Consider the following 14,633-nt stretch of genomic DNA (forward strand, 5'->3'; position numbering starts at 1 on the left):
TGCAGCTCTTAGAAGAACATGAGGCGAGCTCAACGGGCCAACGCCTCTGAAACAAACTGCTGATTGAAGACGAATTGTGTGAATGAGCAGTTTCCTGAATGCACCCTGAGGTCAGGACATGAGGGGGTTTTCTCATGGAGAATAATAATAATAATAATAATAATAATAATAATAAAATCATGAAAACTAAACTCTGCATTGTTGACTTAGATAAGAAGTCTCAGCTCACATTTCTCACATTTGAAATATAAATAAAAAGGGGACAAAACCAAAGACAAATATAAACAAACAAATAAAAAAGATAATTCCAGAAGCAAAGGAATCAAGTTTCCTCCCAGTTGGCCATTTCTATTAACTGTTGTAAGAGAACAGACCTATGTACAAACAACTGAGAAGAATGGTAAAACTGTACAGGATTGTGTTTTGTGTTTCATGTAAAGTTTTGTCTTTGGGGTCTAATGACCTCAATTCACCTAGGCCAGATATTTGTAAATGTATCTGGGTAACTTCTGAGGAAGTCTGTCAATTTCTACATTATAGATTTGATGAAATATCTTCATCCTGTCATCAATCAGGAATGATTGATTGCTGCATGCAGCAGATCTGTTACGGAAGCTTCTATCTTCAGAGTTTATCACTTGTGAGATATTGTGTAGGTACATCAGAAGATCTGTAGTGCCTCCCACAGGGCGGAGGCTGAAACAGACTTTCCGACTGTTAGAGATGAAGTGAGGAGACTTTCAGACTGTTAGAAGATGAATTAAAGAGACTTTCAGACTGTTAGAAGATGAAGTGAGAGACTTTCAGACTGTTAGAAGATGAAGTGAGAGACTTTCAGACTGTTAGAGATGAAGTGAGAGACTTTCAGACTGTTAGAAGATGAAGTGAGGAGACTTTCAGACTGTTAGAGATGAAGTGAGGAGACTTTCAGACTGTTAGAAGATGAAGTGAGGAGACTTTCAGACTGTTAGAAGATGAAGGAGAGACTTTCAGACTGTTAGAGATGAAGTGAGGAGACTTTCAGACTGTTAGAAGATGAAGTGAGGAGACTTTCAGACTGTTAGAAGATGAAGTGAGGAGACTTTCAGACTGTTAGAAGATGAAGTGAGGAGACTTTCAGACTGTTAGAGATAAATTAAAGAGACTTTCAGACTGTTAGAAGATGAAGTGAGGAGACTTTCAGACTGTTAAAGATGAAGTGAGGAGACTTTCAGACTGTTAGAAGATGAAGTGAGGAGACTTTCAGACTGTTAGAGATAAATTAAGGAGACTTTCAGACTGTTAGAGATGAAGGAAGGAGACTTTCAGACTGTTAGAGATGAAGGAAGGAGACTTTCAGACTGTTAGAGATGAAGTGAGGAGACTTTCAGTCTGTTAGAGATGAAGTGAGGAGACTTTCAGACTGTTAGAAGATGAATTAAAGAGACTTTCAGACTGTTAGAAGATGAAGTGAGGAGACTTTCAGACTGTTAGAAGATGAAGTGAGGAGACTTTCAGACTGTTAGAAGATGAAGTGAGGAGACTTTCAGACTGTTAGAGATGAAGTGAGGAGACGTTCAGACTGTTAGAAGATGAAGTGAGGAGACTTTCAGACTGTTAGAAGATGAAGTGAGGAGACTTTCAGACTGTTAGAGATGAAGTGAGGAGACTTTCAGACTGTTAGAAGATGAAGTGAGGAGACTTTCAGACTGTTAGAAGATGAAGTGAGGAGACTTTCAGACTGTTAGAGATAAATTAAAGAGACTTTCAGACTGTTAGAAGATGAAGTGAGGAGACTTTCAGACTGTTAGAGATGAAGTGAGGAGACTTTCAGACTGTTAGAAGATGAAGTGAGGAGACTTTCAGACTGTTAGAGATAAATTAAGGAGACTTTCAGACTGTTAGAGATGAAGGAAGGAGACTTTCAGACTGTTACAGATGAAGTGAGGAGACTTTCAGACTGTTAGAGATGAAGTGAGGAGACTTTCAGACTGTTAGAGATGAAGTGAGCAGACTTTCAGTCTGTTTGAGATGAAGTGAGTAGACTTTCAGACTGTTAGAGATGAAGTGAGGAGACTTTCAGACTGTTAGAAGATTAATTAAAGAGACTTTCAGACTGTTAGAAGATGAATTAAAGAGACTTTCAGACTGTTAGAAGATGAAGGGAGGAGACTTTCAGACTGTTAGAGATGAAGTGAGGAGACTTTCAGACTGTTAGAAGATGAAGTGAGGAGACTTTCAGACTGTTAGAGATAAATTAAAGAGACTTTCAGACTGTTAGAAGATGAAGTGAGGAGACTTTCAGACTGTTAGAGATGAAGTGAGGAGACTTTCAGACTGTTAGAGGATGAAGTGAGGAGACTTTCAGACTGTTAGAGATAAATTAAGGAGACTTTCAGACTGTTAGAGATGAAGGAAGGAGACTTTCAGACTGTTAGAGATGAAGTGAGGAGACTTTCAGACTGTTAGAAGATGAATTAAAGAGACTTTCAGACTGTTAGAAGATGAATTAAAGAGACTTTCAGACTGTTAGAAGATGAAGTGAGGAGACTTTCAGACTGTTAGAAGATGAAGTGAGGAGACTTTCAGACTGTTAGAGATGAAGTGAGGAGACTTTCAGACTGTTAGAAGATGAATTAAAGAGACTTTCAGACTGTTAGAAGATGAAGTGAGGAGACTTTCAGACTGTTAGAAGATGAAGTGAGAGACTTTCAGACTGTTAGAGATGAAGTGAGGAGACTTTCAGACTGTTAGAAGATGAAGTGAGAGACTTTCAGACTGTTAGAGATGAAGTGAGGAGACTTTCAGACTGTTAGAAGATGAAGTGAGGAGACTTTCAGACTGTTAGAGATAAATTAAAGAGACTTTCAGACTGTTAGAGATGAAGTGAGGAGACTTTCAGACTGTTAGAAGATGAAGTGAGGAGACTTTCAGACTGTTAGAAGATGAAGTGAGGAGACTTTCAGACTGTTAGAGATAAATTAAAGAGACTTTCAGACTGTTAGAAGATGAAGTGAGGAGACTTTCAGACTGTTAGAGATGAAGTGAGGAGACTTTCAGACTGTTAGAAGATGAATTAAAGAGACTTTCAGACTGTTAGAAGATGAAGTGAGGAGACTTTCAGACTGTTAGAAGATGAAGTGAGGAGACTTTCAGTCTGTTTGAGATGAAGTGAGTAAGCTTTCAGACTGTTAGAGATGAAGTGAGGAGACTTTCAGACTGTTAGAAGATTAATTAAAGAGACTTTCAGACTGTTAGAAGATGAAGTGAGGAGACTTTCAGACTGTTAGAGATGAAGTGAGAGACTTTCAGACTGTTAGAAATGAAGTGAGGGAGACTTTCAGTCTGTTAGAGATGAAGTGAGGAGACTTTCAGACTGTTAGAAGATGAATTAAAGAGACTTTCAGTCTGTTAGAGATGAAGTGAGGAGACTTTCAGACTGTTAGAAGATGAAGTGAGGAGACTTTCAGTCTGTTAGAGATGAAGTGAGGAGACTTTCAGACTGTTAGAGATGAAGTGAGGAGACTTTCAGACTGTTAGAAGATGAAGTGAGGAGACTTTCAGACTGTTAGAAGATGAAGGGAGGAGACTTTCAGACTGTTAGAGATGAAGTGAGGAGACTTTCAGACTGTTAGAAGATGAAGTGAGGAGACTTTCAGACTGTTAGAAGATGAAGTGAGGAGACTTTCAGACTGTTAGAAGATGAAGTGAGGAGACTTTCAGACTGTTAGAGATAAATTAAAGAGACTTTCAGACTGTTAGAAGATGAAGTGAGGAGACTTTCAGACTGTTAAAGATGAAGTGAGGAGACTTTCAGACTGTTAGAAGATGAAGTGAGGAGACTTTCGGCATGTTAGAGATAAATTAAGGAGACTTTCAGACTGTTAGAGATGAAGGAAGGAGACTTTCAGACTGTTAGAGATGAAGGAAGGAGACTTTCAGACTGTTAGAGATGAAGTGAGGAGACTTTCAGTCTGTTAGAGATGAAGTGAGGAGACTTTCAGACTGTTAGAAGATGAATTAAAGAGACTTTCAGACTGTTAGAAGATGAAGTGAGGAGACTTTCAGACTGTTAGAAGATGAAGTGAGGAGACTTTCAGACTGTTAGAAGATGAAGTGAGGAGACTTTCAGACTGTTAGAGATGAAGTGAGGAGACGTTCAGACTGTTAGAAGATGAAGTGAGGAGACTTTCAGACTGTTAGAAGATGAAGTGAGGAGACTTTCAGACTGTTAGAGATGAAGTGAGGAGACTTTCAGACTGTTAGAAGATGAAGTGAGGAGACTTTCAGACTGTTAGAAGATGAAGTGAGGAGACTTTCAGACTGTTAGAGATAAATTAAAGAGACTTTCAGACTGTTAGAAGATGAAGTGAGGAGACTTTCAGACTGTTAGAGATGAAGTGAGAGACTTTCAGACTGTTAGAAGATGAAGTGAGGAGACTTTCAGACTGTTAGAGATAAATTAAGGAGACTTTCAGACTGTTAGAGATGAAGGAAGGAGACTTTCAGACTGTTACAGATGAAGTGAGGAGACTTTCAGACTGTTAGAGATGAAGTGAGAGACTTTCAGACTGTTAGAGATGAAGTGAGCAGACTTTCAGTCTGTTTGAGATGAAGTGAGTAGACTTTCAGACTGTTAGAGATGAAGTGAGGAGACTTTCAGACTGTTAGAAGATTAATTAAAGAGACTTTCAGACTGTTAGAAGATGAATTAAAGAGACTTTCAGACTGTTAGAAGATGAAGGAGGAGACTTTCAGACTGTTAGAGATGAAGTGAGAGACTTTCAGACTGTTAGAAGATGAAGTGAGAGACTTTCAGACTGTTAGAGATAAATTAAAGAGACTTTCAGACTGTTAGAAGATGAAGTGAGGAGACTTTCAGACTGTTAGAGATGAAGTGAGGAGACTTTCAGACTGTTAGAAGATGAAGTGAGGAGACTTTCAGACTGTTAGAGATAAATTAAGGAGACTTTCAGACTGTTAGAGATGAAGGAAGGAGACTTTCAGACTGTTAGAGATGAAGTGAGGAGACTTTCAGACTGTTAGAAGATGAATTAAAGAGACTTTCAGACTGTTAGAAGATGAATTAAAGAGACTTTCAGACTGTTAGAAGATGAAGTGAGGAGACTTTCAGACTGTTAGAAGATGAAGTGAGAGACTTTCAGACTGTTAGAGATGAAGTGAGAGAGACTTTCAGACTGTTAGAAGATGAATTAAAGAGACTTTCAGACTGTTAGAAGATGAAGTGAGAGACTTTCAGACTGTTAGAAGATGAAGTGAGGAGACTTTCAGACTGTTAGAGATGAAGTGAGTGAGACTTTCAGACTGTTAGAAGATGAAGTGAGGAGACTTTCAGACTGTTAGAGATGAAGTGAGAGACTTTCAGACTGTTAGAAGATGAAGTGAGGAGACTTTCAGACTGTTAGAGATAAATTAAAGAGACTTTCAGACTGTTAGAGATGAAGTGAGAGACTTTCAGACTGTTAGAAGATGAAGTGAGAGACTTTCAGACTGTTAGAAGATGAAGTGAGGAGACTTTCAGACTGTTAGAGATAAATTAAAGAGACTTTCAGACTGTTAGAAGATGAAGTGAGAGACTTTCAGACTGTTAGAGATGAAGTGAGGAGACTTTCAGACTGTTAGAAGATGAATTAAAGAGACTTTCAGACTGTTAGAAGATGAAGTGAGGAGACTTTCAGACTGTTAGAAGATGAAGTGAGGAGACTTTCAGACTGTTAGAGATGAAGTGAGGAGACTTTCAGACTGTTAGAAGATGAATTAAAGAGACTTTCAGACTGTTAGAAGATGAAGTGAGGAGACTTTCAGACTGTTAGAAGATGAAGTGAGGAGACTTTCAGACTGTTAGAGATGAAGTGAGGAGACTTTCAGACTGTTAGAAGATGAAGTGAGGAGACTTTCAGACTGTTAGAAGATGAAGTGAGGAGACTTTCAGACTGTTAGAAGATGAAGGGAGGAGACTTTCAGACTGTTAGAGATGAAGTGAGGAGACTTTCAGACTGTTAGAAGATGAAGTGAGGAGACTTTCAGACTGTTAGAAGATGAAGTGAGGAGACTTTCAGACTGTTAGAGATAAATTAAAGAGACTTTCAGACTGTTAGAAGATGAAGTGAGGAGACTTTCAGACTGTTAGAGATGAAGTGAGGAGACTTTCAGACTGTTAGAAGATGAAGTGAGGAGACTTTCAGACTGTTAGAGATAAATTAAGGAGACTTTCAGACTGTTAGAGAGACTGTTAGAGATGAAGTGAGAGAGACTTTCAGACTGTTAGAGATGAAGTGAGAGACTTTCAGACTGTTAGAGATGAAGTGAGGAGACTTTCAGACTGTTAGAGATGAAGTGAGCAGACTTTCAGACTGTTAGAGATGAAGTGAGTAGACTTTCAGACTGTTAGAGATGAAGTGAGAGACTTTCAGACTGTTAGAAGATGAATTAAAGAGACTTTCAGACTGTTAGAAGATGAATTAAAGAGACTTTCAGACTGTTAGAAGATGAAGACTGAGAGAGACTTTCAGACTGTTAGAAGATGAAGTGAGAGACTTTCAGACTGTTAGAAGATGAAGTGAGGAGACTTTCAGACTGTTAGAAGATGAAGTGAGGAGACTTTCAGACTGTTAGAAGATGAAGTGAGAGACTTTCAGACTGTTAGAAGATGAAGTGAGAGACTTTCAGACTGTTAGAGATGAAATTAAAGAGACTTTCAGACTGTTAGAAGATGAAGTGAGAGACTTTCAGACTGTTAGAGATGAAGTGAGGAGACTTTCAGACTGTTAGAAGATGAAGTGAGAGACTTTCAGACTGTTAGAGATAAATTAAGAGACTTTCAGACTGTTAGAGATGAAGGAGGAGACTTTCAGACTGTTAGAGATGAAGTGAGGAGACTTTCAGACTGTTAGAGATGAAGTGAGGAGACTTTCAGACTGTTAGAGATGAAGTGAGCAGACTTTCAGACTGTTTGAGATGAAGTGAGTAGACTTTCAGACTGTTAGAGATGAAGTAGTAGACTTTCAGACTGTTAGAGATGAAGTGAGGAGACTTTCAGACTGTTAGAAGATTAATTAAAGAGACTTTCAGACTGTTAGAAGATGAATTAAAGAGACTTTCAGACTGTTAGAAGATGAAGGAGGAGACTTTCAGACTGTTAGAGATGAAGTGAGAGACTTTCAGACTGTTAGAAGATGAAGTGAGGAGACTTTCAGACTGTTAGAAGATGAAGGAGAGACTTTCAGACTGTTAGAGATGAAGTGAGGAGACTTTCAGACTGTTAGAAGATGAAGTGAGAGACTTTCAGACTGTTAGAGATAAATTAAAGAGACTTTCAGACTGTTAGAAGATGAAGTGAGGAGACTTTCAGACTGTTAGAGATGAAGTGAGGAGACTTTCAGACTGTTAGAAGATGAAGTGAGAGACTTTCAGACTGTTAGAGATAAATTAAGGAGACTTTCAGACTGTTAGAGATGAAGGAAGGAGACTTTCAGACTGTTAGAGATGAAGTGAGGAGACTTTCAGACTGTTAGAGATGAAGTGAGAGACTTTCAGACTGTTAGAGATGAAGTGAGCAGACTTTCAGTCTGTTTGAGATGAAGTGAGTAGACTTTCAGACTGTTAGAGATGAAGTGAGAGACTTTCAGACTGTTAGAAGATTAATTAAAGAGACTTTCAGACTGTTAGAAGATGAAGTGAGAGACTTTCAGACTGTTAGAGATGAAGTGAGAGAGACTTTCAGACTGTTAGAGATGAAGTGAGGAGACTTTCAGTCTGTTAGAGATGAAGTGAGGAGACTTTCAGACTGTTAGAAGATGAATTGTTAGAGATGAAGTGAGGAGACTTTCAGACTGTTAGAAGATGAAGTGAGGAGACTTTCAGTCTGTTAGAGATGAAGTGAGGAGACTTTCAGTCTGTTAGAGATGAAGTGAGGAGACTTTCAGTCTGTTAGAAGATGAAGTGAGGAGACTTTCAGTCTGTTAGAGATGAAGTGAGGAGACTTTCAGACTGTTAGAAGATGAATTAAAGAGACTTTCAGACTGTTAGAGATGAAGTGAGGAGACTTTCAGTCTGTTAGAGATGAAGTGAGGAGACTTTCAGACTGTTAGAAGATGAATTAAAGAGACTTTCAGTCTGTTAGAGATGAAGTGAGAGACTTTCAGTCTGTTAGAGATGAAGTGAGGAGACTTTCAGTCTGTTAGAGATGAAGTGAGAGACTTTCAGTCTGTTAGAAGATGAAGTGAGGAGACTTTCAGTCTGTTAGAGATGAAGTGAGAGACTTTCAGACTGTTAGAGATAAGTGAGAGACTTTCAGACTGTTAGAAGATGAATTAAAGAGACTTTCAGACTGTTAGAAGATGAAGTGAGAGACTTTCAGACTGTTAGAGATGAAGGGAGGAGACTTTCAGACTGTTAGAGATGAAGTGAGGAGACTTTCAGTCTGTTAGAGATGAAGTGAGAGACTTTCACTCTGTTAGAGATGAAGTGAGAGACTTTCAGTCTGTTAGAAGATGAAGTGAGGAGACTTTCAGTCTGTTAGAGATGAAGTGAGAGACTTTCAGACTGTTAGAAGATGAATTAAAGAGACTTTCAGACTGTTAGAGATGAAGTGAGAGAGACTTTCAGTCTGTTAGAGATGAAGTGAGAGACTTTCAGACTGTTAGAAGATGAATTAAAGAGACTTTCAGTCTGTTAGAGATGAAGTGAGAGACTTTCAGTCTGTTAGAGATGAAGTGAGGAGACTTTCAGTCTGTTAGAAGATGAAGTGAGGAGACTTTCAGTCTGTTAGAAGATGAATTAAAGAGACTTTCAGACTGTTAGAAGATGAAGTGAGGAGACTTTCAGACTGTTAGAAGATGAAGTGAGGAGACTTTCAGACTGTTAGAGATGAAGTGAGGAGACTTTCAGACTGTTAGAAGATGAAGTGAGGAGACTTTCAGACTGTTAGAAGATGAAGTGAGGAGACTTTCAGACTGTTAGAAGATGAAGGGAGGAGACTTTCAGACTGTTAGAGATGAAGTGAGGAGACTTTCAGTCTGTTAGAGATGAAGTGAGGAGACTTTCAGTCTGTTAGAAGATGAAGTGAGGAGACTTTCAGACTGTTAGAAGATTAATTAAAGAGACTTTCAGACTGTTAGAAGATGAATTAAAGAGACTTTCAGACTGTTAGAAGATGAAGGGAGGAGACTTTCAGACTGTTAGAGATGAAGTGAGAGACTTTCAGACTGTTAGAAGATGAAGTGAGAGACTTTCAGACTGTTAGAAGATGAAGGAGGAGACTTTCAGACTGTTAGAGATGAAGTGAGGAGACTTTCAGACTGTTAGAAGATGAAGTGAAGTGGAGACTTTCAGACTGTTAGAGATAAATTAAAGAGACTTTCAGACTGTTAGAAGATGAAGTGAGGAGACTTTCAGACTGTTAGAGATGAAGTGAGAGAGACTTTCAGACTGTTAGAAGATGAAGTGAGGAGACTTTCAGACTGTTAGAGATAAATTAAGGAGACTTTCAGACTGTTAGAGATGAAGGAAGGAGACTTTCAGACTGTTAGAGATGAAGTGAGGAGACTTTCAGACTGTTAGAGATGAAGTGAGGAGACTTTCAGACTGTTAGAGATGAAGTGAGCAGACTTTCAGTCTGTTTGAGATGAAGTGAGTAGACTTTCAGACTGTTAGAGATGAAGTGAGGAGACTTTCAGACTGTTAGAAGATTAATTAAAGAGACTTTCAGACTGTTAGAAGATGAAGTGAGGAGACTTTCAGACTGTTAGAGATGAAGTGAGGAGACTTTCAGACTGTTAGAGATGAAGTGAGGAGACTTTCAGTCTGTTAGAGATGAAGTGAGGAGACTTTCAGACTGTTAGAAGATGAATTGTTAGAGATGAAGTGAGGAGACTTTCAGACTGTTAGAAGATGAAGTGAGGAGACTTTCAGTCTGTTAGAGATGAAGTGAGGAGACTTTCAGTCTGTTAGAGATGAAGTGAGGAGACTTTCAGTCTGTTAGAAGATGAAGTGAGGAGACTTTCAGTCTGTTAGAGATGAAGTGAGGAGACTTTCAGACTGTTAGAAGATGAATTAAAGAGACTTTCAGACTGTTAGAGATGAAGTGAGAGACTTTCAGTCTGTTAGAGATGAAGTGAGAGACTTTCAGACTGTTAGAAGATGAATTAAAGAGACTTTCAGTCTGTTAGAGATGAAGTGAGAGACTTTCAGTCTGTTAGAGATGAAGTGAGAGACTTTCAGTCTGTTAGAGATGAAGTGAGGAGACTTTCAGTCTGTTAGAAGATGAAGTGAGGAGACTTTCAGTCTGTTAGAGATGAAGTGAGGAGACTTTCAGACTGTTAGAGATAAGTGAGGAGACTTTCAGACTGTTAGAAGATGAATTAAAGAGACTTTCAGACTGTTAGAAGATGAAGTGAGGAGACTTTCAGACTGTTAGAGATGAAGGGAGGAGACTTTCAGACTGTTAGAGATGAAGTGAGGAGACTTTCAGTCTGTTAGAGATGAAGTGAGGAGACTTTCACTCTGTTAGAGATGAAGTGAGGAGACTTTCAGTCTGTTAGAAGATGAAGTGAGGAGACTTTCAGTCTGTTAGAGATGAAGTGAGGAGACTTTCAGACTGTTAGAAGATGAATTAAAGAGACTTTCAGACTGTTAGAGATGAAGTGAGGAGACTTTCAGTCTGTTAGAGATGAAGTGAGGAGACTTTCAGACTGTTAGAAGATGAATTAAAGAGACTTTCAGTCTGTTAGAGATGAAGTGAGGAGACTTTCAGTCTGTTAGAGATGAAGTGAGGAGACTTTCAGTCTGTTAGAGATGAAGTGAGGAGACTTTCAGTCTGTTAGAAGATGAAGTGAGGAGACTTTCAGTCTGTTAGAAGATGAATTAAAGAGACTTTCAGACTGTTAGAAGATGAAGTGAGGAGACTTTCAGACTGTTAGAAGATGAAGTGAGGAGACTTTCAGACTGTTAGAGATGAAGTGAGGAGACTTTCAGACTGTTAGAAGATGAAGTGAGGAGACTTTCAGACTGTTAGAAGATGAAGTGAGAGACTTTCAGACTGTTAGAAGATGAAGGAGGAGACTTTCAGACTGTTAGAGATGAAGTGAGAGACTTTCAGACTGTTAGAAGATGAAGTGAGAGACTTTCAGACTGTTAGAAGATGAAGTGAGGAGACTTTCAGACTGTTAGAGATAAATTAAAGAGACTTTCAGACTGTTAGAAGATGAAGTGAGGAGACTTTCAGACTCTTAGAGATAAATTAAGGAGACTTTCAGACTGTTAGAGATGAAGGAAGGAGACTTTCAGACTGTTAGAGATGAAGTGAGGAGACTTTCAGACTGTTAGAGATGAAGTGAGCAGACTTTCAGTCTGTTTGAGATGAAGTGAGTAGACTTTCAGACTGTTAGAGATGAAGTGAGGAGACTTTCAGACTGTTAGAAGATTAATTAAAGAGACTTTCAGACTGTTAGAAGATGAATTAAAGAGACTTTCAGACTGTTAGAAGATGAAGGGAGGAGACTTTCAGACTGTTAGAGATGAAGTGAGGAGACTTTCAGACTGTTAGAAGATGAAGTGAGAGACTTTCAGACTGTTAGAAGATGAAGGAGGAGACTTTCAGACTGTTAGAGATGAAGTGAGGAGACTTTCAGACTGTTAGAAGATGAAGTGAGGAGACTTTCAGACTGTTAGAAGATGAAGTGAGGAGACTTTCAGACTGTTAGAGATAAATTAAAGAGACTTTCAGACTGTTAGAAGATGAAGTGAGGAGACTTTCAGACTGTTAGAGATGAAGTGAGGAGACTTTCAGACTGTTAGAAGATGAAGTGAGGAGACTTTCAGACTGTTAGAGATAAATTAAGGAGACTTTCAGACTGTTAGAGATGAAGGAAGGAGACTTTCAGACTGTTAGAGATGAAGTGAGAGACTTTCAGACTGTTAGAGATGAAGTGAGGAGACTTTCAGACTGTTAGAGATGAAGTGAGCAGACTTTCAGTCTGTTTGAGATGAAGTGAGTAGACTTTCAGACTGTTAGAGATGAAGTGAGGAGACTTTCAGACTGTTAGAAGATTAATTAAAGAGACTTTCAGACTGTTAGAAGATGAAGTGAGGAGACTTTCAGACTGTTAGAGATGAAGTGAGGAGACTTTCAGACTGTTAGAGATGAAGTGAGGAGACTTTCAGACTGTTAGAAGATGAATTAAAGAGACTTTCAGTCTGTTAGAGATGAAGTGAGGAGACTTTCAGACTGTTAGAAGATGAAGTGAGGAGACTTTCAGTCTGTTAGAGATGAAGTGAGGAGACTTTCAGTCTGTTAGAGATGAAGTGAGGAGACTTTCAGTCTGTTAGAAGATGAAAGTGAGAGACTTTCAGTCTGTTAGAGATGAAGTGAGGAGACTTTCAGACTGTTAGAAGATGAATTAAAGAGACTTTCAGACTGTTAGAGATGAAGTGAGGAGACTTTCAGTCTGTTAGAGATGAAGTGAGGAGACTTTCAGACTGTTAGAAGATGAATTAAAGAGACTTTCAGTCTGTTAGAGATGAAGTGAGGAGACTTTCAGTCTGTTAGAGATGAAGTGAGGAGACTTTCAGTCTGTTAGAGATGAAGTGAGGAGACTTTCAGTCTGTTAGAAGATGAAGTGAGGAGACTTTCAGTCTGTTAGAGATGAAGTGAGGAGACTTTCAGACTGTTAGAGATAAGTGAGGAGACTTTCAGACTGTTAGAAGATGAATTAAAGAGACTTTCAGACTGTTAGAAGATGAAGTGAGGAGACTTTCAGACTGTTAGAGATGAAGGGAGGAGACTTTCAGACTGTTAGAGATGAAGTGAGGAGACTTTCAGTCTGTTAGAGATGAAGTGAGGAGACTTTCACTCTGTAAGAGATGAAGTGAGGAGACTTTCAGTCTGTTAGAAGATGAAGTGAGAGACTTTCAGTCTGTTAGAGATGAAGTGAGAGACTTTCAGACTGTTAGAAGATGAATTAAAGAGACTTTCAGACTGTTAGAGATGAAGTGAGGAGACTTTCAGTCTGTTAGAGATGAAGTGAGAGACTTTCAGACTGTTAGAAGATGAATTAAAGAGACTTTCAGTCTGTTAGAGATGAAGTGAGAGACTTTCAGTCTGTTAGAGATGAAGTGAGAGACTTTCAGTCTGTTAGAAGATGAAGTGAGAGACTTTCAGTCTGTTAGAGATGAAGTGAGGAGACTTTCAGACTGTTAGAGATAAGTGAGGAGACTTTCAGACTGTTAGAAGATGAATTAAAGAGACTTTCAGACTGTTAGAAGATGAAGTGAGGAGACTTTCAGTCTGTTAGAAGATGAAGTGAGGAGACTTTCAGTCTGTTAGAAGATGAAGTGAGGAGACTTTCAGTCTGTTAGAGATGAAGTGAGGAGACTTTCAGACTGTTAGAAGATGAATTAAAGAGACTTTCAGTCTGTTAGAGATGAAGTGAGGAGACTTTCAGACTGTTAGAAGATGAAGTGAGGAGACTTTCAGTCTGTTAGAGATGAAGTGAGGAGACTTTCAGTCTGTTAGAGATGAAGTGAGAGACTTTTTCAGTCTGTTAGAGATGAAGTGAGGAGACTTTCAGTCTGTTAGAAGATGAAGTGAGGAGACTTTCAGACTGTTAGAAGATGAATTAAAGAGACTTTCAGACTGTTAGAGATGAAGTGAGGAGACTTTCAGTCTGTTAGAGATGAAGTGAGGAGACTTTCAGACTGTTAGAAGATGAATTAAAGAGACTTTCAGTCTGTTAGAAGATGAAGTGAGGAGACTTTCAGACTGTTAGAGATGAAGTGAGGAGACTTTCACTCTGTTAGAGATGAAGTGAGGAGACTTTCAGTCTGTTAGAAGATGAAGTGAGGAGACTTTCAGTCTGTTAGAGATGAAGTGAGGAGACTTTCAGACTGTTAGAAGATGAATTAAAGAGACTTTCAGACTGTTAGAGATGAAGTGAGGAGACTTTCAGTCTGTTAGAGATGAAGTGAGGAGACTTTCAGACTGTTAGAAGATGAATTAAAGAGACTTTCAGTCTGTTAGAGATGAAGTGAGAGACTTTCAGTCTGTTAGAGATGAAGTGAGAGACTTTCAGTCTGTTAGAGATGAAGTGAGAGACTTTCAGTCTGTTAGAAGATGAAGTGAGGAGACTTTCAGTCTGTTAGAGATGAAGTGAGGAGACTTTCAGACTGTTAGAGATAAGTGAGAGACTTTCAGACTGTTAGAAGATGAATTAAAGAGACTTTCAGACTGTTAGAAGATGAAGTGAGGAGACTTTCAGACTGTTAGAGATGAAGGGAGGAGACTTTCAGACTGTTAGAGATGAAGTGAGGAGACTTTCAGTCTGTTAGAGATGAAGTGAGGAGACTTTCACTCTGTTAGAGATGAAGTGAGGAGACTTTCAGTCTGTTAGAAGATGAAGTGAGAGACTTTCAGTCTGTTAGAGATGAAGTGAGGAGACTTTCAGACTGTTAGAAGATGAATTAAAGAGACTTTCAGACTGTTAGAGATGAAGTGAGAGACTTTCAGTCTGTTAGAGATGAAGTGAGAGACTTTCAGACTGTTAGAAGATGAATTAAAGAGACTTTCAGTCTGTTAGAGATGAAGTGAGAGACTTTCAGTCTGTTAGAGATGAAGTGAGAGACTTTCAGTCTGTTAG

At 38.9% G+C, this 14,633-nt stretch overlaps 1 protein-coding gene across 1 annotated transcript in view; it reads left to right on the plus strand.

Moving 5' to 3' along the window:
- The window catches only part of LOC122874252 (sodium channel protein type 4 subunit alpha B-like), a 58,957-nt gene that overhangs the window by 668 nt on the left and 43,656 nt on the right, over positions 1-14,633 (plus strand).

Source organism: Siniperca chuatsi, linkage group LG4, assembly GCF_020085105.1.
Source record: "Siniperca chuatsi isolate FFG_IHB_CAS linkage group LG4, ASM2008510v1, whole genome shotgun sequence".
Classification (NCBI taxonomy): domain Eukaryota; kingdom Metazoa; phylum Chordata; class Actinopteri; order Centrarchiformes; family Sinipercidae; genus Siniperca; species Siniperca chuatsi.